Below are 18,214 nucleotides of genomic sequence, written 5' to 3' on the forward strand. Positions count from 1 at the left end.
ATGGACACGAAGAGACCCATCCGTGTCAGTATTAAATGGGACACACTCCACGGCGTGTCAGGTGATTTGACATAGACAACCAAACGCAACCGCTGTCGAAGTATAAGGGTTTAAGAAATGGAACACACCACACCGCTGTAGCCAAGGTTGTTTAAGGGACACTCCACCCTGCAGTATTTTTAATGGACACCCCACCGTGTCAGTGTTTTAATGGACACTCCACCGTGTCAGTGTTTTAATGGCACCCCACCGTGTCAGTTTTAATGGACACCCCACCCGTTCAGTGTTATGGACACCCCACCGTGTCAGTGTTTTAATGGACACCCACCGTGTCAGTGTTTTAATGGACACCCCCACACGTGTCAGTGTTTTAATGGACACCCACCCGTGTCAGTGTTTTAATGGACACCCCACCGTGTCAGTGTTTAATGGACACCCACCCCATGTCAGTGTTTTAATGGACACCCCACCGTGTCAGTTTTTAATGGACACCCCACCGTGTCAGTGTTTTAATGGGACAACACGGTGGGGTGTCCATTAAAACACTGACACGGTGGGGTGTCCATTAAAACACTGACACGGTGGGGTGTCCATTAAAACACTGACACGGTGGGGCGTCCATTAAAACACTGACACGGTGGTGGTGTCCATTAAAACACTGACACGGCGGTTTGCAGTTCAAAGGGCTGTTTCCCGGTTTATTATTTCAGTTGAATTATCTCTGTCACAACAAAGAAACTATAGCGTCTCAGAATTTGTCCGTTCTTTTCCTACAAGGCTATTATAATAGATTTACAAATAGTCTAAATGGAGAATTTATTAAAACATAAGTTGTGTTTTAAATCATATTATAAAATGAATTGGCTTTTATATCCAATACGTTGGAGTCTGTCAATAACCACAATACTGAAATATAAATATTTGTGACCAACACTGATGTGAACAGTCACTTGTTGGAGCTAGTGCTGTATTCTTCCCCAAATCACACCCAGTGGTACTCATTGAGCGGCCCGGGGCCAGAGCCCTTCATTTTCCCACTCYCTGTGATTTTCCCATTTTCCATTCATAACAATGATACACTTTCATTTCAATGTGTTTAATGCAGGCCTGAATCACATCATTGAATATATCGATTGTTCCCTGGATGGCAGATAGATGGCAGTATAGCGCAGCTATTGAACAGAAAGACCGAAATAAAACGTTTTCCCGAAATAGAACGCAACTGCTCAGCTACAGCGACCGACACATATCAGTTTGCTACCAGCTAATTTTGCAGTCTGGTCGACATGGATCGATTTATTATTACAATAAAATGTTTTTTTTAAGAAGGAACGTAAATCTATTGAGAATGAAAATGAGGGTGAAGAGCTGGAGAACAACGTGACAGCTATTTACGAACAACCACCGGAGAACCAGGAAGACGGTGGTGGGGAAATGCAGCTAGCTAACGTAGCTAAGAGAAGGATACGGTTGATTCCAGAAACAACACAAAGTTCKAAGAGAAATGGACAGACATATTTCTTGTACTGCATGATGGGGGACTAGCTCACAGTGTCTTATTTGCCAGAAGGCAGTCAGCTGTTTAAAACCAGCAAATGTAGAGCTACATGTCCAGTCACATCGCGTCCACTTTGACAAAACAAATCCGCCACAAAGACACCTCAGAAACAACAAAATAGCGCAACTCAAAGGACAACAACAATTGATGGACAGATCTAGCATTGTCGCCGAGAAAACCACAGAGGCAACATACGAGATTGCTTGGATACTCGCGAGAAACAACAAGTCCTTCACAGACGATGACATTTTTTGGGCCTCAGCCCGAAATATTGTATGCTGATTRCACAAACAAGAAAGCTATTTTAAAGCAAATTAAGAAACTGCAATTCCCAGACTCGCGCCATAACATCGCTAAACAACCGATTACTGACATATCCGTGGCGCCGTGTTTTAGTATTGCGCTGATGTAAGTGACATTGCCCAATTATGTGTTTGGGTCCGGTTCCCTCAAAACGAGTCGTTCAGAGAGGAACTTTTATGTTTACTGCCCCTTCAGGGACAAACACGAGGAAAGGATCTTCTGAAAGCTAGTTACATTGTTTGATGATATTATTGACTGGTCAAATCTGGCGTCTGTCTGCACTGACGACGTCCCAAACATGCGAGGGGGAGGAGAAGGGACTCATAGGCCTGATGAGAAAGAGAGAGCCTATTCCCCGAATTTGTTAAATGTCATTGTATCATTCATCAGGAAGCACTTGTGGCTAACCTCAAAGACTGTGACTTACAGAACGTGATGCAGCAAGTKGTGCGCCTGGTGAACATTATTATTGTGAGGSCAGTGAATCACCGGCCATTCCGCCAGTTGCAGGAAGAATACCAGACAGAAAACGGCGACTTGATATTTCACATTGAGGTGAGATTCCTCTCTCTCTCCCCTCCCTCAAATCTGTGATTTTGTTGCAAGCCAGGYGAGAGAGAGGAGCCAGAGCTGGCTGATCCACAGAAAGATATTAAAGCTGGCTTTTTAAACGGACATCACCTGCCACCTGAACACGGTGAATCTCCAGCTCCAAGGGAAAGCTAAAACTCCCGGCAAAATGCTGCGTGTGGTCACAGCACTTCAAACTAAAATCACCACACTGTTCATACCTGACAGTTTGTTAATTTCCCAAAAATCAGATCAGTCGCCACATCCAACCCAGACATACTGCAACATTTTAGCTATGATGCATTTGTGTGTTGGGAGTTTCAGTTGGGAGTTTCAGTCAAGATTCAAGGATATCATGGAGTTTTTCAACTTCATTGAGAACCCCTTTCATATGCCAGTGTCCCCCCTGACCCCTAGTCATCACAGCCCTTTGTCCTGACCGTGCTGGAATAGAGAGTGAGATAGTGGAGCTGCAGGCAAATTACACATTGCAAGGTGAACTAAGGTTATGTGTTACCCATTTCTGGAGTCTTGTGTCAGACACAGAGTATCCACTTCTGCTTGTGTCAGACAGAGTAACCACTTCTGAAGCAGTGTGTGCAAAGGGTGACATTTTTTTGTCAGGACWTATTCATGTGAAGCAACTGTCACAACGTGGCCCTTTTGGGTGTATATCGTGCCCCCCCCCTCCCTCCCTCTCCCCACACAGGTTTTATTACCTCAGGTCATAAATACCATGTAGAAACTTTGGGTCTGGCAGGTTTGAGGGGAAAGAAACCTCTGGGAGAACAAAGAGCTTCTCTCGCCAAAACTCCTAATCGCCAAAATTGGAGAATTAAACAATATTTCTATTTTTGAGAATGTGGGAATGGCCTGTGGGTATTRAAAGAACAATCCTGTCGCAGTTGTTTTATTTTGTGACATCAGGAAAGGCAGTYGAACAAGATCTCTGGAAGGGTACATTCCCCAGTTATTAGTTTTCTACCTGAATGTTGTATAAAATATATGATTGAATATGAAACTATTTGTGAGAAGATGTAATGTGATGTTGACCTTCTAAACGAGATACTTGTTTCGGTATAAAGCTAACTAATTAATGGCCACACCCACGTCATGGAACGCCCTTTCCTCAGAAATGTATAAAACCCACTTCCTACAAAATGTACATTAAGTCAGAGAATGCCGGGACYGAGTCCCCACGTTGAAATGGCTACAACTCTATAAACTAAAGAACAATTATTCAGACTGCAGCTGTTTAAATACTTTAGTCTGGTAAACGCATCCGATCTAATAACATTTCTYAATGGTACTCTGAAGTATCCATTCTAACAACCRACAACTTTGATATCTGGTGGATAAACCAGAGGCTCTCTGTCCACTGACTATACAGCAGACGGACCAGCAATCGCAGAGAGGAACAACAAAGGCAGACACTCGAAAATATGTAAATCTCAAATTATTTTTTAATGAGAGGTTGTTCATGTTCAAAGGATTACCAATTTCTGAGTGTAGTAATCCTCTCTGAGTTTCCCGCTCTTGAGTGGTCCCCACCCCCTTTCCTTTGTCTACCAAGCCGTCATATCAGTTTCATCCACTAGGGACTTTTCCTTGTGTCATGTTAGTACCCAATGTATAACTAATCGTGTGTGTGTATATGTAATTCTGTGATTTGATTAGTTAGTTAGTAAATAATTAAACCAATTTCTATATCGCTGATTCATGAAACAGGCTAGGGTTAGTGCAGATATCCAAGGGTTGCGACGTTCAGTTTGCGACGTTCAGTAATGAGACTGATGAGGTAATAAAATTTATTATTAAGCGACTGTTTCGATAAGATATGAAAATATCTGAAGAGTTATATTCGGGAAATTGACACACTATAAACCAAATTTTCCGTGGTGCCCCGACTTAKTAATTAATTAAAGTTACATGATTAGTTGAATWGCGTAATTAAATTACACAGAGAATTATTTGATAATATAGAGTCTACACATTTAATGACAGTCAACGACACAAKACWACATTTTCAACAATGAACATTGTTTCTCTATTTTTGTTTCACAGACTGACCAATGCACACCTGGATGGCCTCACAAGGATAGCAACAACAGACTATACATTTAGAATGAATTCAGTCAAGAAGCATTTTCGACATTTTCGACATTTCCAACTACTGAGGTAACCCTTAATATGGGTCGTACACATGTGATGTAGCCTATTTGATGTGTGTATGTATACAGTGGGGCAAAAAAGTATTTAGTCAGCCACCAATTGTGCAAGTTCTCCCACTTAAAAAGATGAGAGAGGTTCCTGAATTTTCATCATAGGTACACTTCAACTATGACAAAATGAGGAGAAAAAAATCCAGAAAAATCATTGTAGGATTTTTAATTAATTTATTTGCAAATTAGGTGGGAAAATAAGTATTTGGTCAATAAACAAAGTTTATCTCAATACTTTGTTGGCAATGACAGAGGTCAAATGTTTTCTGTAAGTCTTCACAAGGTTTTACACACTGTTGCTGGTATTTTGGCCCATTCCTCCATGCAGATCTCCTCTCGAGCAGTGATGTTTTGGGGCTGTTGCTGGGCAACACGGACTTTCAACTCCTCCAAAGATTTTCTATGGGGTTGAGATCTGGAGACTGGCTAGGCCACTCCAGGACCTTGAAATGCTTCTTACGAAGCCACTCCTTCGTTGCCCGGGCGGTGTTTTGGGATCATGGTCATGCTGAAAGACCCAGCCACGTTTCATCTTCAATGCCCTTGCTGATGGAAGGAGGTTTTCACTCAAAATCTCACAATACATGGCCCCATTCATTCTGTCCTTTACACGGATCAGTCGTCCTGGTCCCTTTGCAGAAAAACAGCCCAAAGCATGATGTTTCCACCCCCATGCTTCACAGTAGGTATGGTGTTCTTTGGATGCAACTCAGCATTCTTTGTCCTCCAAACACGACGAGTTGAGTTTTTACCAAAAAGTTATATTTTTGGTTTCATCTGACCATATGACATTCTCCCAATCTTCTTCTGGATCATCCAAATGTTCTCTAGCAAACTTCAAACGGGCCTGGGCATGTACTGGCTTAAGCAGGGGGACACGTCTGGCACTGCAGGATTTGAGTCCCTGGCGGCGTAGTGTGTTACTGATGGTAGGCTTTGTTGCTTGGTCCCAGCTCTCTGCAGGTCATTCACTAGGTCCCCGTGTGGTTCTGGGATTTTTGCTCACCGTTCTTGTGATCATTTTGACCCCACGGGGTGAGATCTTGCGTGGAGCCCCAGATCGAGGAGATTATCAGTGGTCTTGTGTGTCTTCCATTTCCTAATAATTGCTCCACAGTTGATTTCTTCAAACCAAGCTGCTTACCTATTGCAGATTCAGTCTTCCCAGCCTGGTGCAGGTCTACAATTTTGTTTCTGGTGTCCTTTGACAGCTCTTTGGTCTTGGCCATAGTGGAGTTTGGAGTGTGACTGTTTGAGGTTGTGGACAGGTGTCTTTTATACTGATAACAAGTTCAAACAGGTGCCATTAATACAGGTAACGAGTGGAGGACAGAGGAGCCCCTTAAAGAAAGAGTTACAGGTCTGTGAAGGAAATCGTGTTGTTTGTAGGTGACCAAATACTTTATTCCCACCATAATTTGCAAATAAATTCATTAAAAATCCTACAATGTGATTTTCTGGATTTTCTTCCTAATTTTGTCTGTCATGGTTGAAGTGTACCTATGATGAAAATTACAGGCCTCTCTCATCTTTTTAAGTGGGAGAACTTGCACAATTGGTGGCTGACTAAATACTTTTTTGCCCCACTGTATATTTGTGATGTGCTGTACATCAAATCAATTGCATGTGCTGCTCTATTGCTCCAAATTTTCGGCAATCAGATTTGCCACCAATGTTCATTATAGAACCATCACTGCACTCTATACTCCTCTGTAAACTGGTCATCTCTGTATACCGCTCGCAGACCCACTGGTTGATGCTTATTTATAAAACCCTCTTAGGCCTCACTCCCCCTATCTGAGATATCTACTGCAGCCTCATCCCTCACCCGTTCTGCCAGTCATATTCTGTTAAAGGTCCCAAAGCGCACACATCCCTGGGTGGCTCATCTTTTCAGTCGCTGCAGCGGGCGACTGGAACGAGCTGCAACAAACACTCAAACTGGACAGTTTTATCTCCATCTCTTCATTCAGCTCTCAATCATGGACATTTGTAGTTGCTTTGTGTGTTGCATTGTTGTCTCTACCTTCTCGGCCTTTGTGCTGTTGTCTGTGCCCAATAATGTTTGTACCTTGTTTTTATGCTGCCATGTTGTGTTTCTACCATGTTGTCATGTTGTGTTGCTACCATGCTGTGTTGTCATGTGTTGCTACCATGCTGTGTTGTCATGTGTTGCTACATGCTGTGTTGTCATGTGTTGCTACCATGCTGTGTTGTCATGTGTTGCTACCATGCTGTGTTGTCATGTGTGCCATGCTGTGTTGCATGTGTTGCTACCATGCTGTGTGTCATGTGTTGCTACCATGCTGTGTTGTCATGTGTTGCTACCATGCTGTGTTGTCATGTGTTGCTACCATGCTGTGTTGTCATTGTGTTGCTACCAGCTAGTGTGTTTGTCATGTGTTGCTACCATGCTGTGTGTCATGTGTTGCTACCATGCTGTGTTAGCTGTGTTGTCATGTGTTGCTACCATGCTGTGTTGTCATGTGTTGCTACCATGCTGTGTTGTCATGTGTTGCTACCATGCTGTGTTGTCATGTTGCTACCATGCGTGTTGTCATGTGTTGTACATGCTGTGTTATGTCTTCTTAGGTCTCTCTATATGTAGTGTTGTGTTGTCTCTCTTGTTGTGATGCATGTTCTGTTCTATATTTTTATTTATTTATTTTAATCCCAGTCCCCGAAGGAGACTTTTGGTAGGCCGTAATTGTAAATAAGAATTTTTCTTAAATGACTTGCCTAGTTAAATAAAAAATAAAATTGTAAACCAAAAGTCACCCTCGCAAAAAATAGTAACACTGCCATAGTGCCTTCCACACACACCCCAGAGCCCTCCAACAGAGAAGTAATGTGACCTAACCATGTAGAAACTAAGGAAGGGAAAMACAGACAGATGGAGAACGCACAGGCAGACGGGGGCGTTCTCTATTATTGTGACGCTCTTCTGTACATTCCAACGGGTTCACCTTGATTTAACAACAGGTATTCCACTGCCTATGAGCCCRGGTCAAAATTCATGATTTCAGACACGGAGTGGACTCATGCAGGCAGAGTATCTATGAGGAATTGTGAATGTAATAAACTAGTTCAACTATAAATATGACTGGAGGAACRAACTTTGAACATGCCATAGTGAGTAAACCGTTTATTTTCTGGTTACAAAGTGTGTGAAATAAACACGCGTCTCCTACTACTGAAGTTTAGATGTTGGACTCGGGAGGTTGCACCTTGCCTACCTCTCCTATGGCACCCTAGTCACAATATAGTGCACAACTTTTGAACAGGGACCAAAGAGGTGTAAACTTCAGTTTAAAATGTCAAGCGTAAGTTACTTCCTGCCTAGGGCGCGTGTTGCATGATATGAACTTTAAATTGACACGTGTTTACACTAGCTGAGCAGACACTTGCTTTTTGAAATCTGGCACCCGCAACAATTCACAMTCATCTTCAATATAGACTTTTATATGTTTTAAAATCGTGTAAACAAATAGTCACAACAACAAAACCGCATGTGAAACTAAAGCAGATTAACTACCGTCTTCTTGATTGATAGTACACGGTGGAGTTGTTAGCAGGTAGGTGTTTTGATCAAACTTCACAATGTAAACAGTGGAGTATTTACTTAGTTTTGTTCTCACCCTAATCTCATGTAGTTTACTTTACCAAATAACTCCATTCAATGGGCCTTACTGACTAAACCAAATCCGCGGATTGGAATGGCACTGAAGCCGACAGACAGAGAGCACGGTTGAGCCCCAGCCTGCAGAACCCAAAGTTTCACAACACTGATGCGTGAATGTCCAATGACCTAGTTAACTAGCMCCAATACGTTAGCAGAGTTAGTTTACAAAAACAGTGGCTAACTAACTACTCCACGGTAGCTAGTGTGCTATATTCTACCAATTCAAACTAGCAAGTTAGCGTTAGCTGGCTAACATGAYCTGGAACGTGTAGCCGCTATCGTTAGCCCACATGCTAACCAACCCATAAAAAGGCTATGTAAAGCAGACATAATGTGCAAGGTTGGTCGCACCCTAATTCATTATGCACCATAAACTGTTAGCTTTTCTCAACAAATGTCTTATGATAAACTTGAACAGTTTGCAAGTGGCCGAATAACGAAAATCCTACCTAATCAGTTTGCTAACTAGCTTTGTTTTATTACATGAAATAAAACTAACTAGCGGTTAGCTACATTGCATTGGCGCACCGGATAGCTAGCCAATTTACTAGCTATATATTGGTCGTACTAGTCGTAAAATAATGGTAAGCTAGTGAGTAATAGTTTATATGGAAATTAAAAGGTATTTGACAAGCTAGCTAACACTAAACCAAGTTAGTTGATACACAGCTAGCTAAAACATTGGTGGTTGGCTAGCAGGGATACACGCATTGAGGCTGCTTGCTAACAGCGGCTAGTAGCCGATTGTTCGGTGGAACAACTTTCCTAAAGCAATCGCATGCATAACGGCCTCTATTAGTTGACTTAATAAAAATGTYGAGTACATAAGTTTATGTTTCACTTCTGATTGCGACCGATTAATCGTTCATTGAAAAATGGTTTATGAAGCTAGTTAGAGAATTACTCACCTCACTTCCGCAAATCGTTTGCTGCACACCGTGTGTGTGTGTGCTGCAGAGAGTTCCACGACTGGTGGCGCTCATCAAAATTCAACACTAAATTTTTGCTGTTGCAGGGAGAACAGTAGGTAGGTCTATGGGCCAAACAACGGCTAGTGCCAAAAAATATGTGGCCCGGTGCCCCAATGCCATGTCTCACATCTGAACCAAACATTGGATCTATCGTAGTATAATGTTGTTGCCACATGCACATTTGATAATCATTAAAAAAAAACGTTTATAATTTCTTAATTATTCATAACCTAGAAATAAAGGGTCCCTTATAATGAAATGAGTAGTACAGAATCTTATTTGATGAGATGCTCCTATTAGTTGCTAAACGTGATAGACGTAGAAGTTTTGGTCCACAATTGAATGAAATGTAAATTTCCATTCAAAATGTTGTACTTTGATCATAAACCACCCCCCCCCCCGGAGACTGAAAAGAGCATCCTGACTGGTGCTTCACCGCCTGGTATGGCAACTGCTTGGCCTCCGACTGCAAGGTACTACAGAGGGTAGTGAGTACGGCCCAGTACATCACTGGGACCAAGCTTACTGCCATCCAGGACCTSTATACCAGGCGGTGTCAGAGGAAGGCCCTAAAAATTGTGAAAGACTCCAGCCACCCTAGTRATAGACRGTTCTRTCTGCWYCCYCACGGCAAYRMGTACCGGAGCGCCAAGTCTAGGTCCAAGAGGCTTCCCAACAGCTCCTACCCCCAAGCCATAAGACTCCTGAACATCTAATCAAATGGCTACRCAGACTATTTGCCTTGTCCCCCCCTCTTTTACACTGCTGCTACTCACGATTTATCTATGCAGTCACTAACTCTAACTACATGTACATATTACCTCAATTACCACACACTCTGTACAGTAACACCCTGTATATAGCCTCCACATTGACTCTGTACCGTAACCAACCTGAAAGCCGTCCACCATTACTCTGTAACGTAACACCCTGTATATAGCCTCCACATTGACTCTGTACCGTAACACCCTGTATATAGCCTCCACATTGACTCTGTACCGTAACACCCTGTATATAGCTCCACATTGACTCTGTACCGTAACACCCTGTATATAGCCTCCACATTGACTCTGTACCGTAACCACCCCTGTAAATTAGCCCCACATTGACTCTGTACCGTAACACCCTGTATATAGCCTCCACATTGTTATTTTACTGCTGCTCTTACATTTTTTTTTACTTAACACTTATGTTGGTTAAGGGCTTGTAAGTAACCGTTGTATTCGGCACGTGTGACAAATCAAATTTGATAGGTAAACAAACAAGTGTAGAGAAATCATGTTTGGGACAGAACGCTTACACTATTCAACATCAGGGTTTATTAGAATCATATCAGCCAATCAGAACAGACGTGTTCATGATATGCATTATGCTCTATAGTTCACATACCTACAGCATTATCTAGATCACTTCTTCGGCCTTCAGGGACCACATACCATAAGCAACACCATACCCTTAAACACAAACTAATGCCTTCCACTGACGAATTGATTATGTAATTCTGTACATATACATTTCAGATAGCCACAGAAGTTTGTGATTCATTGAGTACATATTATGCAATGAGTGAGCAATTTTACATGCAATTTAATGTGATATGTGGCCAGCAAGTTTTTCAATCATTAGCACGTCAGGTTTGGGGTCAATTCCATTTCAATTCCGTTCCACATTTTTTTCTCACAGAGAAGCATTGAGGAAAATTAGAATTGGAATTTCAGTTGACTTCCTATGGAAATGGGATTGACCCCAACCCTGGCTTGTTTGAGTGACTGGGGTCCCCTCTAAAGCATGCATTGTGAACTGAGAGCCTGCCTGCCACATATGTTATGCAAAAAGGCTATTAACATCAAATGCCTCCACACTATTTCCCATGGGGCGCTGGCCCAAAGTAGTGCACTATATAGGGAATAGGGTTCCATGGGGCACTGGCCCAAAGTAGTGCACTATATATAGGGTTCCATGGGGCGCTGGCCCAAAGTAGTGCACTATATAGGGAATAGGGTTCCATGGGGCGCTGGCCCAAAGTAGTGCACTATATAGGGAATAGGGTTCCATAGGGCTCTGGTCTAAAGTAGTGCACTATATAGGGAATAGGGTTCCATGGGGCGCTGGCCCAAAGTAGTGCACTATATAGGGAATAGAGTGCCATAGTAAATCAGCCCCCTGGTCTGGCCAATGGGGGGGGGGGGTAAATAACAAGGAAGTGCTGAGACTTCGGACTCAGGTTAGTTCTTCTATCCATAACGCACTGGTACATTTAAATACACGTCATACCATCATCTTAACCCATCTACAGAGCAAAAGATACCAGTCTTTCTTGAGACTATATCGTATAGTTATTTAGTATATCCCTTCTTGATCATCTTTATCTTTTAAGATCCTTCTTCACTTTAAGGAACATGTAAGAGCTAGCACTTTTCTAAGCATTCACTTCTAGGACAGTATTTTCTTTCCTAAGGACAGGTAAGATAACGTTTTAATATCTACAGTAAAGATGCGTTGTGATTTTTCTAGCTTTTCCCACAAGACATCGGCTCAATTTTGGTCAAGAGAGAGAAGAAGAAAAAAATGAAAATAAGCATTCAGAAAAAAAATCCTTTTAGCTGCACACAAAATGGATAAATGCTTTAGTTCTGGAAACGACCAGACACCGTTTCCACGCATTATGTTACAGCGCTAATAGAAATTAGATATTTATACATCTATGTACAAACATGACTGTCATCATATKATTTTCAGACATGTTTATTCCTTCTGCCCAATAGTCAAGAAGAGCCGTCATGTTGCGGAGGTTAAGGAAGTCCTTTGATCGAATGCTTTAAAAAAAAAAAAAAAAGCCAAGTGCAAAATAAAAGGCTTTAGTTGTTGTCCTCAGGGCTGGCGTTTGGGGGTGTTCTGTTGATGTAGTTAACTAGGTAATGTTAAACGGAGCGCGTCTCCACCTCCATCTTCTCCTCGGATTGCGAGGACGCCTCTGGTTCGGGGTGAGAGACGTTGGGCCGGACCGTGACGACGGGACTCCCTCCGTGCATGGAGTGGAGAAAGTTCCAGGTCTCCTCCGAGATCTGCCCAGAGTCAGCCCCTAGAGAGGAAACAAGGAAACAAGGAAACAAGTTTATACATATTACAAACTCAACCTGCCTCATAATAAAAACCTGCCAGAGTCAGCCCCTAGAGAGGCCGCACAGAAACATGGTTTATACAACCTCAACCTGCCTCATAATAAAACCTGCCCAGAGTCAGCTCCTAGAGAGGCAGCACAGAAACATGGTTTATACAACTCAACCCTGCCTCATAATAAAAACCTGCCCAGAGTCAGTTCCTGTAGAGACAGACACGGTTAACCTGAAGCCATTATAATAATCATAACAGTCCTAATAATCTCCCCAGAGTCCAAAAGCGGTTAAGACTCACCCTGAGAGCATAATAATAATCTAGTCCTGGCAGGGCATCACAGCAGGGTAGGTTGGGCTCAATCTCATTTCTAATTCAGAGAGTTAATTGTCCGGCTCTTTACCTTGTTTGACTGTGAGATGACCATTCTTGTTGATCGCTATCTTGGAGTTATCGATTGGTCCTGGTGGATCTTCCAGAGAGGAGGGCAAAGCAAGCATTACACATAGTACATTCCTTAAATACTACATTTGTGTATTTCATTTAATATAAAGATGAGATTACTATTTGCAATTTGAGCTAAACATTAGTCGAAAAATTTGAAAAAGGCATTTGTCATTCTACAATCTACATGATTTTACTACCATTCACTGGCCACTACAGTGTAGTGAACCAACAACAACCAGAGGAAGACAGACCACTACAGTGTAGTGAACCAACAACCACCAGAGGAAGACCGACCACTACAGTGTAGTGAACAACAACAACCAGAGAAGACAGACCACTACAGTGTAGTGAACCAACAACCACCAGAGGAAGACCGACCACTACAGTGTAGTGAACCAACAACAACCAGAGAGGACAGACCACTACCTCCCAACAACCCCGACCCACCGTGTAGTGAACCAACAACAACCAGAGGAAGACAGACCACTACAGTGTATGAACCAACAACCACCAGAGGAGACGACCACTTACAGTGTAGTGAACCAACAACAACCAGAGGAAGACAGACCACTACAGTGTAGTGAAAACACAACAACCAGGAGGAACAGACCACTACAGTGTAGCTGAACCAACAACCACCAGAGGAAGACAGACCACTACAGTGTAGTGAACCAACAACAACCAGAGGAAGACAGCGCACTACAGTAGGTAGTGAACGCAACAACAACCAGAGGAAAGAACGACCACTAGACACAGTGTAGTGAAACAACACAACCAGGGAAGACAGACCACTACAGTGTAGGGAACCAACAACAACCAGAGGAAGACAGACCACTACAGCTGTAGGAACCAACAACCAACCGCAGGAAAGACAGACACGTACAGTGTAGTGAACCAACAGAGAGCAGCCATGAGGAAGACAGGACGACTACAGTGTAGTGACCAAAGACTCACAGAGGAAGACAGACGCACTACAGTGTCCATGAACCAACAACACAGAGGAAGGACAGACCACTACGTGTGGTGACCACAACAACCCAGTAGAAGACAGAACTACGGTACAGAGGTGAACCACACAGATCACAGAGAGGAAGACAGCCACTACAGTGTAGTAGAAGCGCAGAAGCCCACCAGAGAAGACAGACCACTACAGTGTAGTGAACTAACACCGAGAGTACGGACCGACATAAGCTGTATGAACCTAATACTACGCAGTAGGAGACAGACCGTCAGTGTAGTGAACGTGAAACAACCAGAGGGAGCGACGCTCGCAGTCTTTAAGAACACGTGCTTTCGAGAAGCCTCCATTTGAACCAGTCGTCACTTACATCGTCCTTCGCTAACAAGCATACGCCATGAACAGCCCACTACATTGTCCTGAATTCAGCCTTGAGGCCTCTCCCATTTCGAGCATAGCCACTCACATTCGTCCTTTCCCTTGACGAAGCCCTCCCACTCTCTGAAGACCAGACATGCACACTCACCATTCCTTCCCTTAACTCCCTCTCTGAAGCACCATCGTCCTCCCTACGCAGACGCCTCCACATCTCTGAACCAGCCACTTCACCATTGTCTTTCCTTGACGAAGCCCTCCCACTCTCTGAACCAGCCACTCACCATTGTCTTTTCCCTTGACGAAGCCCTCCCACTCTCTGAACCAGCCACTCACCATTGTCTTTCCCTGACGAAGCCCTCCCACTCTCTGAACCAGCCACTCACCATGTCTTTCCCTTGACGAAGCCCTCCCACTCTCTGAACCAGCCACTCACCATTGTCTTTCCCTTGACGAAGCCCTCCCCTCTCTGAACCAGCCACTCACCATTGTCTTTTCCCTTGACGAAGCCCTTCCCACTCTCTGAACCAGCCACTCACCATTGTCTTTTCCCTTGACGAAGCCCTCCCACTCTCTAGAAACCAGCCACTCACCATTGTCTTTTCCCTTGACGAAGCCCTCCCACTCTCTGAACAGCCACTCACCATTGTCATATTTCCTGACGAGCCCTCCCACTCTCTGAACAGCCACTCACCATGTCTTTTCCCTTTGACGAAGCCTCCACCTCTGAACCAGCCACTCACCCATGTCTTTTCCTTGACGAAGCCACTCCACTCTCTGAACCAGCCACTCACCTTGTCTTTTCCCTTGACGAAGCCCTCCCACTCTCTGAACCACTGCAATGTGATGCAGTAGATGACCACTGGAGATTCTTCCTCCTGGAAACGCCTTGTTCAGCTGGTGGAGAGGGAGGGGGGGCGATAGGGAGAGAGAAGAGGGAATGGGCGGGGGCAAGAGGGAATGGGCGGAGGAGAGAAGAGGAATGGGCGGGGAGAAGAGGAATGGGCGGGGAGAAAGAGGACGGGGAATGGGCGAGGGGAGAAGAGGAATGGGGGGAATGGGCGTGGGAAGGAAGAAGTGCGGGAGAGAAGAGGAATGGGCGGGGGAGAAGAGGGAATGGGCGGGGAGAAGAGGGAATGGGCGGGGGAAAAGAAGGATGGGCAGGGGGAAAAGGGGATGGAGGAGAGATGTAGAGGAAGAATTAGATTGAAAGTAAGAAATGGGTTTTCATAAAATTAATGTTGTAAACTAAGTGAAATTATCTACTGCTCTCTTCCTTCTATTCCTCCCTGAGACATCTCTCCCTCTCTCCCACCATCCTGTCTTTGTGCAGTCAGTGGCCGTGTCTCAATACCTATACATGCATCTTAAATAGTAAAACGTCAGGGAAAAAAAGGACAGTTTCCTAGTATGTGACATTTTGAAAATCGAGTACACTTAAAATGCCCATATGTCATATTCATTTAGGCTTGACAACAGCTAATCAGCTGTCAATTATATATATTTCGCTACTGAATTAACCAATAGCGGTACAAAACGTAATTGAGCATGACGCATTCTCAGTTGTGAAAATTATTACGTATTATAGTATTGGAATTTGAGAGAAATCTAGATGCTATTAATGCCAGGATGTTATATTCATTTTTTCACTACTTTGTGGACAACGGTGTAGACTAACAGTGAAATGTTAACTTACGGGTCCTTTCCAACAATGCCAAAGTCAAAGACAAGATACACACCTGACAAATACACACCTGTTTCAAATAAACATTAGGTCTAAATTAATTGCTTAAGAGTTACCATGAATTGTTTACGAGGTTTCATGTGTACATTAATTAAACTCAGTAATGACAACAAAAAAATGTCGACAAACATCAGTTTTTATCACCACAGTATGGCTGCTAACAGCCGAGAATGCTAGCTAACTGGCAAGCACAAAAACAGTCAACAACTTTCAGGAGCACAAGACCCATAGAAATCGGCGGATCACCCTCTAGTGGCGAAATTAAGAACTGTCAAATGCACAGTCAAATGCTGTAGCCAGCCAGTGTGTCTGTAGTACGGGGTTTAGCTGTAGCCAGCCAGTGTCTATAGTACGGGTGGTTTAGCTGTAGCCAGCCAGTGTGTCTGTAGTACGGGTGGTTTTAGCTGTAGCCAGCAGTGTGTCTTATAGTACGGGTGGTTTAGCTGTAGCCAGCCAGTGTGTTATAGTAACGGGTGGTTTAGCTGTAGCACCAGTGGTCATAGTACGGGTGGTTTAGCTGTAGCCAGCCAGTGTGTCTGTGTACGGGTGGTTTAGCTGTAGCCAGCCAGTGTGTCTATAGTACGGGTGGTTAGCTGTAGCCAGCCAGTGTGTCTATAGTACGGGTGGTTTAGCTGTAGCCAGCCAGTGTGTTCTATAGTACGGGTGGTTTAGCTGTAAGCCAGTCCGTGTGTCTATAGTAACGGGTGGTTTAGCTGATAGCCAGCCAGTGTGCCTATAGTACGGGTGGTTTAGCTGTAGCCAGCCAGTGTGCCTATAAGTACGGGTGGTTTAGCTGTAGCCAGCCCAGTGTGCCTATAGTACGGGTGGTTTAGCTGTAGCCAGCCAGTGTGTCTACTTTTATTTATTTATTTTATTTAACCTTTATTTAACCAGGTAGGCAAATTGAGAACACGTTCTCATTTACAATTGCGACCTGGCCAAGATAAAGCAAAGCAGTCGACACATACAACAAACACATAGTTACACATGGAGTAAACAAACCATATAGTCAATAATACAGTGAAAAAAATATATATAAGTCATATACAATGTGAGCAAGTGAGGTGAGATAAGGAGGTGAAGGCAAACAAAATATGTATAAAAAATAAAAATATAAAAGGCCATGGAGGCGAAGTGAGTACACACAGCAAGTAAATAAAAACTAAAAAACAATGGAATGGTTGGTTGCAGTGGAAGAAAGTGCAAGTAGAGACAGAAAAATGGGTGCAAGGAGCAAAATAAATTAATAAATAAATACAGTAGGTAAAGAGGTAGTTCTTTGGCTAAATTGTAGATGGGTTTATGTACAGGTGCAATAATCTATGAGCTGCTCTGACAGCTGGTGCTTAAAGCTTAGTGAGGAGATAGGTGTTTCCAGTTTCAGAGATTTTGTAGTTCGTTCCAGTCTTGGCAGCAGAGAACTGGAAGGAGAGGCTCCAAAGGAAGAATTGGTTTTGGGGGTGACTAGAGAGATATACCTGCTTGGAGCGCGTGCTACAGTAGGTGCTGCTATGGTGACCCAGCGAGCTGAGATTAAGGGGGGACTTTACCTAGCAGGGTCTTGTAGATGACCTGGAACCAGTGGTTTGGCGACGAGTATGAAGCGAGGGCCAGCCAACAGAGAGTGTACAGGTCGCAGTGGTGGGTAGTATAGGGGCTTTGTGACAAAACGGATGGCACTGTGATAGACTGCATCCAATTTATAGAGTAGGTTTTGGAGGCTATTTTGTAATGACATCACCGAAGTCGAGGATTGGTAGGATGGTCAGTTTTACAAGGGTATGTTTGGCAGCATGAGTAAAGGATGCTTTGTTGCGGAATAGGAGCCAATTCTAGATTTGACTTGGATTGGAGATGTTTGATGATGATGCTGGAAGGAGAGTTTACAGTCCTACCAGACACCTAGGTATTTGTAGGTGTCCACAATTTCTAAGTCAGAGCCGTCCAAAGTAGTGATGTTGGACAGGCGGGCAGGAGCAGCAGCGATCGGTTGAAGAGCATGCATTTGGTTTTACTTGTGTTTAAGAGCAGTTGGAGGCCACGGAAGGAGGTTGTATGGCATGAAGCTCGCCTGGAGGGTTGTTTAACACAGTGTCAAAAGAAGGGCAGAAAGTATACAGAATAGTGTCGTCTGCGTAGAGGTGGATCAGGAATCTACCAGCAGCAAGAGCGACATCATTGATGTAAACAGAGGAGAGAGGTCGGTCCAAGAATTGAACCCTGTGGCACCCCCATAGAGACTTGCCGAGACAGAGGCAGTTATAACACGT

General features: G+C 43.7%; 1 protein-coding gene and 1 long non-coding RNA gene across 2 annotated transcripts in view; both read right to left on the reverse strand.

The window, feature by feature from the left end:
• Positions 1-9,348, reverse strand: part of LOC112075247 (zinc finger, ZZ-type containing 3) — a 46,707-nt gene extending 37,359 nt beyond the window's left edge. Inside the window, exon 1 of the mRNA XM_024142271.2 lies at positions 9,244-9,348. The gene's annotated coding sequence lies outside the window, so the exon portion shown is untranslated. The remainder of the gene's footprint in view (positions 1-9,243) is intronic.
• A 3,550-nt stretch (positions 9,349-12,898) lies between these two features.
• On the reverse strand, positions 12,899-13,484 carry LOC139025671 (uncharacterized). The gene is made up of 3 exons (XR_011477288.1): positions 13,395-13,484; positions 13,311-13,353; positions 12,899-13,247 (listed from the first exon to the last, which is right to left on the reverse strand). It is a non-coding gene; the product is annotated as an uncharacterized lncRNA (long non-coding RNA).
• Between the last annotated feature and the right edge of the window lie 4,730 nt (positions 13,485-18,214).

This window comes from Salvelinus sp. IW2-2015, unplaced genomic scaffold, assembly GCF_002910315.2.
Source record: "Salvelinus sp. IW2-2015 unplaced genomic scaffold, ASM291031v2 Un_scaffold3044, whole genome shotgun sequence".
Taxonomy (NCBI): Eukaryota; Metazoa; Chordata; class Actinopteri; order Salmoniformes; family Salmonidae; genus Salvelinus; species Salvelinus sp. IW2-2015.